General features: G+C 33.5%; 1 pseudogene; it reads left to right on the top strand.

Moving 5' to 3' along the window:
• The first annotated feature begins 8991 nt into the window (after positions 1-8991).
• On the top strand, positions 8992-9576 carry LOC120770685 (annotated as a pseudogene).
• The last annotated feature ends 1255 nt before the right edge of the window (positions 9577-10831 follow it).

Genomic DNA, 10831 nt, shown 5'->3' on the forward strand with positions numbered 1-10831 from the left:
AACATACTTATATTCGGAAGTAATATTTCAAGAATCGGTAACCAGTATTGATCAAGGTGTGAAAGTTAATGGTATTTTCATAAATAATATACGCTATGCAAATGACACTACACTTATAGCCGATAGCTTGATGGGATTATAAGAACTTGTAAACCGAGTTAACTTACGTAGTGACGAATATGGCCTACACATTAACATAAACAAGACGAAGTACATGATTATTAGTAGGAAAAACATACATATACAATGACACACACCTCATGATTAATAACAATCCAATCGAAAGAGTAAAAAATTTCAAGAACCTTGGTTGTCATATCAACGAAAGTTGGGATTGTTCAAAAGAAATAAAATGTCGAATCGAATTTGCGCGAACAACTTTTCTCAAATACAAAAACATATTATGTAGCTATGACTTCAACATCACAACCAAAACACGTTTTTTAAAATGTTATGTTTGGTCAGTGCTTCTCTATGCGATGGAAACATGGACTCTAAAAATCACAGATATGAACCAGCTAGAGTCCTTCGAGCTATGTCTTAAATATTAGAAGAATCCTAAAAATCCCATGGATAGATCGAGTTACAAACAGTGAAGTTTTGAGAAGAGTGAACCGCAATAGAGAGTTGTTAAGGACTATAAAACAAAGAAAGCCTACCTAGGACATATTATGAGGCAATCTAAGTATGAGATCATACAAATAATTATCCAAGGAAAAATTGAAGGAAAACGGGGTATTGGCCGTAAACAACTTTCGTGGCTTCGAAACATTCGACAATGGACAGGAATCCAGAACATTGGCAACCTTATAGATGTGGCGAGAGATAGAGAGAAATATGCTGCGATAATTCAAAGTCTGTGATATTTTTTATTTTTTTTCTTTCAATATGCAATATATAGTATATATTTAACATGTAAACAATACATTATTATATTAAAATTAAGCTTATTAATATTGTACAATGTATTATTAAATTTTATATGATCACCAATATTCGAATACGAATTGGCAAATAAAGAAAAAGAAGAATACTAAAGCTATACGAAACGTATCCAAGAAGGGTACTATAACTTCTGTTATGATAGTTAACTGACATTTTTTCCATATATCCGTACCATACAATACATATAGGCGACATACATATGTATTTGTAGCTGGCGCTATGGAGGACGAATTGCCAATGCAATAATTTACATTTATATAACTTTGAATAAATTTCAGCCAATATTACGGTATAAATAAATTACACAGTACAACAGCTAATCTGGGGGGTGAGAAATTCCAAGTCAGGGTGATGGTACTAGGTCAGTATAGTAAAACCCTCAAAGGGTTTGGCGTTCGTATATGTCAGTTTTTTTATGACCTTTTGAATTTTTTCCTTATCTTGATGTTTTTTCGCTTAGTTGTAACATTTTGGCAAAAACGTAGTGTTTTTTTTTTTTTGTTATGTTAAACTACGTTTTTGCCAAAATGTTACAACTAAGCGAAAAAACATCAAGATAAGGAAACATGTAAGGAAGGGCTAAGTTCGGGTGCCACCGAACATTTTATACTTTCGCATGGTAAAGTGATAATCGAGATTTCATTATCCGTCATGTAGATATTTTTTTTTGTTTTGCTGTAAAATTAATTAGATTAGATCAATTTGTGTAGTTTGAGTATTGAATTGTATTTTAATTTCAATAATTTTAATGTATATTATACAGAGAAGGCATCAGATGGAATTCCAAATAGCTTTATATTGGAAGAAGGCGTGGTTGTGAACCGATTTCACCCATATTTTGTACATGTCATCAGGGTGTTAAGAAAATATTATATACCGAATTTCATTGAAATCGGTCTAGTAGCTCCTAAGATATGGTTCTTGGTCCATAAGTGGGCAGCGCCACGCCCATTTTCAATTTTTAAAAAAAGCCTGGGTGCAGCCAAACCCTTTGAGGGTCTTACTATACTGACCTAGTACCATCACTAGGGTGATTCAAAAAATTTTTTTTTTTGTTTTTCAATTGGTACTCGCAAAAATAGGTTCCTAGACACCTCTAAGAAAGCCTCTTCAAATATGAGTTTTTAATTGTAACGGGAAAGTCCTCCGCCTAACGGTTTTCTATTTTTTCTTATTATCAGATAGAAAAATTTATATCTCGCTTCCAACTACTTGAAAAAATATCTTGTTAAATAGATTTTGTAGGAAATTTAATGCTCTAAAATATGGTCTCTTATGATTTTTTCGTAAACCCAATCGTTTAAAAGACATTAACGGTTGAAATTTGACTATTTTTGGAAAAATTCTTTATTTCTTATTAATTTTATAACTCAATGAAAAAAAATTATTATGAATGATGAAACACATAGTTTTGTAGGAAATTTACTGCTCTATAAAAATGGTCTACTTTGATATTTCGATTAAGTTAAGCGTTTACGAGATATTCATCGTCAAACATCAATGCATATTAGGGTGGATCAAAAAAAAATTTTTTTTTTCGTTTGGTACTCTGAAAAATAGGTTCCTAGACGCCTCTAAGAAAGCCTCTCCAAAAATTTATTGATAATAATTTTTTTTTATTGAGTTATAAAATTAATAAGAAATAAAGAATTTTTCCAAAAATAGTCAAATTTCAACCGTTAATGTCTTTTAAACGGTTGGGTTTACGAAAAAATCATAAGAGACCATATTTTAGAGCATTCAATTTCCTACAAAACCTAATTAACAAGATATTTTTTCAAGTAGTTGGAAGCGAGATATAAATTTTTCTATCTGATAATAAGAAAAAATAGAAAACCGTTAGGCGGAGGACTTTCCCGTTACAATTAAAAACTCATATTTGGAGAGGCTTTCTTAGAGGTGTCTAGGAACCTATTTTTGCGAGTACCAATTGAAAAAAAAAAAAAAAATTTTTTTGAATCACCCTAATATACATATATGCACATATACAAATATTTAAATTTATTTTTATGTTTTCATTATTTATTTTTTTCATTGTTTTATTCGTTATTTTCATTATTGGGTACATCAGTAATTACTGATGTAAAGTTTATCAAGAGTTGTCCATCTTCGGATGCGAAATTGATATTGAAATCTCCTGCTAAGATAAGTGGCAACGTATGATAGATTTCTCCTAGTTCTTCAGAACCTACTTTATGATATTATTAACTGTGTTATTGGGCGAAATGTAAACAACTACCATTATGATGTTTGTTCCATCGTCCAAAACACGTCCAAGAGAAAAAGAGAAAGAGAGGCAAGAAAAGGACAGAGAATCAAACGCGTCCCAATGTCGAAAGTAGAATGCCGCATATTAGTAGAGGGAGAAAATAGTCAAGGACAAAGCAACAATGCATATGTATGACGCTACGACGCTAGTAACTGGTTTGAGATGCGTACTCACCTTCGTGATTCATTATCAATTGATTGGGTCTCACTAGGTTTAAAATCTTGTCTTGAATCTGTTGTCACACACTTTTTATGCACAATTTCCGTACGTAATTCCTTCTTAGTTGGTGGTCCTAAAGCACCGCTTTGATACTCGGAGTCTGTGTCACTTTTCTCCATAATTTGTTATTATTTACCCGAAAATTCACATAACATAAACTTTAAAATAAATTTACAATTTTATTCACTTTAAACGTAAAATATTGAATGTATTGAACAATATTAATTCATAAAATTGTTCAAAACGCAATAAAATTACAGTAAATTACAATAAAATAACCAAACTATCACCGTTCGCGTAACGCTAGTAAACTCGCAAACGAACTACTGACTGAAGTATACACATATTTCATTTCCCAGCTGTAAGAGAAAGAAAGAAAAATGTGCGCGCGCACTGCTGACGCTTGCCTATATCCCCCACCAATTACCGTTCGCCTCGCCTGATCACACTTTTCGTAACGCGTTCGTCAGCTTACTCCCCAAGCCAAGCGCGCGTAAAGAAGTTTCACTTCAGAAATCGCCTATAACAACTACGCGAGCTGAGAGCGCATAAATTGACTTTTAAAAGAGCAAATGGCGAAAGGCAACGCGCGAACAAGCAGATTGCTACAAACATGGATGTTTTTTCGATTGCTAAGAATTTTATTTGGCACGTTTGGAACAGTTTTTGCTAGCCCTGCCATATGGGAGAATCTGTACTATGGCTTAACCCTTCTGCTATGTTTGGGTCCATTTGACCCAATTTTCAGTAAAACTCGTCGAAATTCGCGTTCTATTCTAGTCGTATTGTATTAATTTTTCTTCTATTTGTTAACTGCAGTAGAAGGAATAGATAAATATGAAAATTAAAATAATATCTGTTTTTTATGTTGCTGGAGGATGCCAAATGTAATTTCATTGCACTTATTACGTTGTTGGGTCAATTTGACCCACCTAGTGTCTTGAAACATTTTGCCGTTTATTATTACATCTCTCGATCAAAAACGCAGACAAAGAAAGCTAGTTATCGGAAATCGAGTATATTTGGCACAGCTCTATGTTTATATATTCTCGATAAATTTATAGCCTTTTCGAAAAAGGGGAACTCCCATTTTATGTACCTGTGCAAAGAGTAAGTGTCGATTGATTGCTTAGTTAGTCAAAGTTTTTATAAAGAAAGTGATTGCTAAATATATATTTTTATAATGTCCCAAAGGAAGAGAGTAAGTCAAGTTATTTATTTTACTATGTTTATGTTGCTGTTACACATTTTTGTATTTTTATTTTTGAAAAGAAACTAAGTATTGAAGAAATGCACCAAATTATTAATTCTGATTCTGAGGATATTTTCGACGAAAGTGATAGCGATGAAGACTTTGTACCTATCGCAGAAAATGAAACGGACGATTCAAATACTTCATCCAGTGAAAGTGAAGTAGATGTCGGTTTTGAAGGTAGCAATGCGACAGAAGAAGTCAATTTGCCAAATATTTTATCGAAAGATAAGATCATAATATAGCATGATCAGCCACTTCCAATTTCAAGAGGCAAAATTCCTCGAAATCAAATTTTATGTCGAAGTCCTGGCCCATAAAAGTGTGCTATTTCTATGGTCACAGATATAAAATCCTCTTTTGATATTTTCATGCCCTCAAGTATAAAACACATAGTGGTAGAAATGAGCAACATCAAAGGATTGCAGTTTTTTTGGAGACAATTGGAAAATTATAGACCTTATAGAATTGGAAGCATACATAGGATTGCAAATCTTAGCAGGAGTATACAAATCGCATAATGAAAGTCTAATTCATTTGTGGGATGAAAATAATGGCAGACCAGTTTTTCGGGCCACAATGAGCTTGGAAAGACTTATGAACATATCACGATGCCTTCGTTTTGACTCCGCTGCAGACAGGGATGAAAGAAGACAGCGTGATAAATTAGCACCTATAAGAAACATTTGGGATCAATGGAATCGGCAGCTCAGGTCATATTATCACTTACATGAAAATGTAGCAATAGATGAGCAGATAGTACCTTTTCGTGGTCGTTGAAGCTTCAGGCAGTACATTCCATCGAAGCCCGCAAAATATGGCTTAAAAATATGGGCTCTATGGAAGTTTATTTAGGACGAGCAAGAAATACGCAACCGGAAAGGAACCAAGGTAATGCATTTATAAATTGGCTTTTTGTATGTCTCAAACGTATGTACAGTATAAATAAACCGTGTATATACAAATATTTTTAGGTGATCGTGTTGTTCTATCCCTATCAGAACCCCTTCCCAGAGGTAACACTATTACTTGCGATAACTTTTTTACGACGTACAATCTCGCCGTTCAGCTACTTCGCAGGAACATTACTTTAGTCGGTACAGTGAGGAAAAGTAAGCTTTTTTTTTCCACGAGAAATTGTCGACATAAAGGAAAAGAATATTTTAGAAAGCAAATTTTTATTTTCGGAGAATGTAACTATTGTATCGTACGTCCCAAAAAAATATAAATTTGTTGTAGCATTGAGCTCCCTTCACCATTCTCCACTTGTTGATGAGGGTGACAGAAAAAAACCTGAAATAATACTTCACTATAATAAAACAAAAGCTGGTGTGGATGCGCTGGATCAGCTGGTTGCTAACTATACATGTAAGCGTCAGACCAAACGTTGGCCAGTTGCCCTCTTTTCGAATATGTTAGATATATATGTAGGCATATAACGCATACGTAATATGGACAGAGATAAATCCCTCATGGAACACCAACAAGCTTTATAAGCGAAGACTTTTTCTTGAAGAGCTGGGAAAGCAAATGGTCGAACCAAATATTGTCCGCAGAGAGAGACTGAAGCGAGGAATCGCTGCTAAGAATATAGTAAAAAATATTCAAGAAAACTCCAAAGCTGAAGAAGAAGCGTATACTTCTAATATTTCTGCCAGAAAAGAATCCTCCAAAAAACGAAAGCGATGTTTCTTCTGTCATCATACAAAAAATTCGAACAAATATTCAGCTGTTTGTAGTACGTGCCAAAAATTTGTTTGCAAGGAACACAGCAGCTTAGTTTGTGAAAATTGCCGTTAAAACATACATATCTAAACTATTTTCTACAACTAACATACGCTTAACTTGATTCAAATAAAAAAATATGAACTCTTTCAATAAAATAGTGTTATTAGTGGAGTTTTTATGAGTGGGTCAAATTTACCCAAAACACTATATGTGTAATTTTTTCCTAACATAGCAGAAGGGTTAAAAGGTTTATTTGTGTAATAAATTATATTTACATATGTATATTATTATAAAAAATGTTTCCCAATTAGGGCTTAGTCTTCTTACGACAATTTGTACCAAATTTCATAAAATATCTTGTCAAATAAACAAATTATTCGTACAAGGACTTTATTTGGCTCAGTTAGTTGGTATGGCAGCTATATGCTATTGTGATCCGATCTGAACGATTTGTTCGGAGGTTGTAGTATTGACTGGAAACAGAATTTATCGTAAATTTTGCCAAGATGTCTTGTCTAATAAAAAGTGTTTTCACACAACACAACCTATCCAAATTAAGGTCGGTTTGTATGACAGCTATATGCTATAGCGATTCGATCTGATCAATTTTTTCGGAGATTTTACTGCTGCTTTAGGTAATAATCCACGCCAAATTTCGTGAAGAAATCTTGTCAAATAATCATGTTATCCCTACAAAGACTTGATTGGGATAGACCAGCTTGTATGGCAACTATATTCAAGTATTGTAATGTTGCCTTGAACAAAAAAAAGATATTCATGTAAAAAAAATTCATGAAAAAAAACTAGATTTTCAACGATCAGTTTATTCGATTATTAGCTATTGTGGTCCGTGTGCAACATTCCAGGTCGGTAGTTTAGGAATTTAAAGACTGTCAGATAGAAGATCATGGCCAAATCTACCAACCGAACATGATTTCAAACTTTGAATATTAGCTTAAACCCAAACCGGGATTTGCATCTCAAACTCTAAGTATATCTGAACCTGAATCTAACCGTAATACCATATTTGTGTTTTAAACATAAACCAAATTATTGGCAATATTTACTTATATAAAACAATATATATAACTGAAAATTAATCATAATTTTGAACGAAAACTTAATTTCTTCCGGAACCTTAATCTAGACCCACATTTTTGACAGAAGCTGCAGCTGAACTCAAACCGTAATAACTTGAACTTCAACTTTAATCGAAGCGAAGCCGTAGGCGGAACAAAACTGTAACCGAAACTGGAGCTGAATTTCAAACCTTAACCTTAGTCAAAACATGGATCTAATTATTAACCTGCAGCCTAACCTTAACAAAAACCAAAATCTTGAACACAACTTAATCCAAAACCAGAAATTCATCCAAGTCATAAGCCAGAGCCAGAACTGGGCTTGCAATTAAATCTGAACTGATGTGAAATCAAAATTTAAGCTCAATGAAAGCCAGGAAGCCGAACCGGAATAAATACGTTAATTATAGAATCTGAAACTTAATATGCGCCTTCACCCACCTCTTGAACTGGACAAATTCGATACTGGTTAATGTTCAGGCTTAAGTTAAAGTAACAAACGTGAAACCGAAATTGTAAGGAACCAAAATCTCAACTCGAGCACAATCCGAATTTGAGACGTAAACGGACTGGTACCTACATTTATCATTTAACTTTCGTAGGTATTCAATTTCTAAACATTGAGAGATATCTTCGTACAGAAATAGATATTAAGCTACTATTCGAAAAACTATCTTAGCTTAGACGTAATAGATTGCAACGGTGTAATTTTCATTTTGTTGGGGTACGTCAGTGGTGCACTGAGATACGTTGACTTCTTGCTTTATAAAACTTCAACTAATAAAAAGGGATTGAAGCGAAATGAGAAAATTAACTAAAACAAGCTTTAAATCAATTCCGTAAATCTAAGATCCTAAGATGTACACACGCACAATATAGTATATGTATAAGTCTAATTTGGAGTTCAAAAACTTGAAACTTCACTCATATGAGGTTCATGTGAGCGGAAGAAATTTCAAGACTCTCGTAAATTAGTGGGGTCTAACTTCGTGCAGAAAGCTGACTACATAAAGAGCAATAAGAACACTTAAGATCTATAGTTCCACAGTATCACTCAATGACAAGCTTTTTCTGAATATGCATATGTAAAAATATGTGAAAGATTTAAGTTCATAATTTTTTTGGAAGAAGACATTGAACTTTCGGGTTTTTAACAAGACTATTGCCAGAATGGCAACGAGCTTTAAAACTTTGCCTAGTCTTGTAACGTACCAAACGATTTTTTAACACCATTTCATGCTTAAAATACTTGGGGTACTCACAACATGTCATAAAGCATCGTAAAATCATAAATTTTTATACTAGCTTCAAAATTGTTGTTACATTGCATATTAAAATAAGTTTACGCAAATACAACTCTGAACGCTATGTATTCGGCTCGTTATGTAATAAATGATCAGCTGATTTCTGTTTACATCAGTTTGCTTTTGTGTTGTGGTTACATTTGTGTTTAATTTTGAATTTCTTTCAATTCTCTATTTTCGAGGGTTTTTGGAATAATGGACCAATATAATGTTATACAGGCAATATAGAAATGCATAAAAAATACACTACAACTAATGATATGCGCTATTCGACAAAAGTAAAGCGGGTGCGTTCCAACCCAACAAGAAAGTGGCTGTTTGAAGAAGAAAAGTCATTGATTGAATTTTTGACACAAAATAGCAATTTCGAGGTATATATCTATTAATTAAAATACAACTTAGAAGTAATCTATTATTATTTTAATTATAGAAGCGAACGTCTCAAATTTATTATAGACGATTTGCGAAGGAGAGCAACATTGCGGAAGACTGGACACGCTCGAAGGTTCGTTATATGCGTATAACATATAACAAAGAAAACGCATAGGAAGGCTCGACGGGTGCAGGGAGTATGGAAGGCGAAACCATAAAAGGTAAGATTTCGTTTCGTAAATAAAACTAAATTTTCACTGCTTCTGCCTGCGTATAAAAGTGAAGCAAATGGTATTGAGGACAATTGCGAATTTGTGTAAACCATAAAATGAAGCTGAATGACTAGTAAATCGCATCAGAAATTGAGAATTTAAATGTTATTCATTTTTCTATTGCTACTTAGAATAACTAAACATTTTTATTTCAGCCACTTTACTTAAAATGTGTACGTTTTTTTATGAAATGGATGAAATTTTCGGCGGTAGAGTGGTTGAGTCAGCAGTAATCAACCAGAGTTGGGATAACAACGATAACTATTTAGAAGTAGATATATATGAATGAAAAGTAAATATACGTTTGAATAGTGCTGTATTTTAAGTTAATATGTGATTTTGTGGGAAGTCAAGAAGGCTAGATCTTGTGTTACTTCCTGGTGGTAAGTAAAGCAATTTCAACGCTTTCTTCGTTTTCAATTTGGATGCGGCGAAATTTGTCCGCGCGCACACGAATCATTTCGTTGATACGGCTGTCATCAAAGTTCCTAAGTACATCATGTCGCCATTGGTATGATTTTAGTATTCCGAGATGAACACTTCTATGAGTGTTTAATAAGCAAAGTAAGCTCAATTTTCAAACATTTCGTCCGCATCTTCGTCGTCGCCTGGAAAGTAATTTTTACGTTAATAAATATCAAAGTGAGATTTGCTTATAATGGTAAAACTCACTTGAGTCCAGTACCATCAGGTTTAATGCCTGATTCTTGCACAGCGCACCCATTATTTTAAAATTTTCAATTCTCCTTGGCATTTTGACTGCTAAATACTTATTTTTGCAAATATTGTAATTTATGCTTTTTCAATCAGCTGATTGATAAGTGATTTACCACAACAAATTTATAACGACGTGTTCACAACCATTGTGTTTTTTCTTAATTTTTGTTTATGACTTATAACTTTATGAGATTATGTGAAACCTTCTTCTCCGAGCAAAATTTCAAATGTTCAGCTGATGCTTTTTCAATATATGCGTGCGATTATTTTTACATGTGTATATATATAGTATCCCTCTGTAGTTAAACCATGTGCAAATAACATATCATAATGCTGCGAAATACTTAGGCATGACCCTGGACATGAAACTTAGATGGAGTGCACATGTCAAAAAGAAGAATTAGATATAAAATTTATAAACATGTATTGGCTATTAGGTAGAAACTCTGCATTACCCACATATAATAAAATTCTAGTCTACAAACAGATGTTCAGACCAGTTTGGAGTTATGGAATACAACTTTGCTCAAGCCCTAGCATTGTTGCACAAATCCAGTGATTTCAAAACAAAGTTTTAGGATGCGCCGTCAATGCGTCTTGGTATGTTCGCAGTCACGATTTTCAACGCGATCTCGGAATTGACTCAGTTGCTGCATCAATCAACAAATATGCTA

This window comes from Bactrocera tryoni, chromosome 3 (assembly GCF_016617805.1).
Source record: "Bactrocera tryoni isolate S06 chromosome 3, CSIRO_BtryS06_freeze2, whole genome shotgun sequence".
Lineage (NCBI taxonomy): Eukaryota > Metazoa > Arthropoda > Insecta > Diptera > Tephritidae > Bactrocera > Bactrocera tryoni.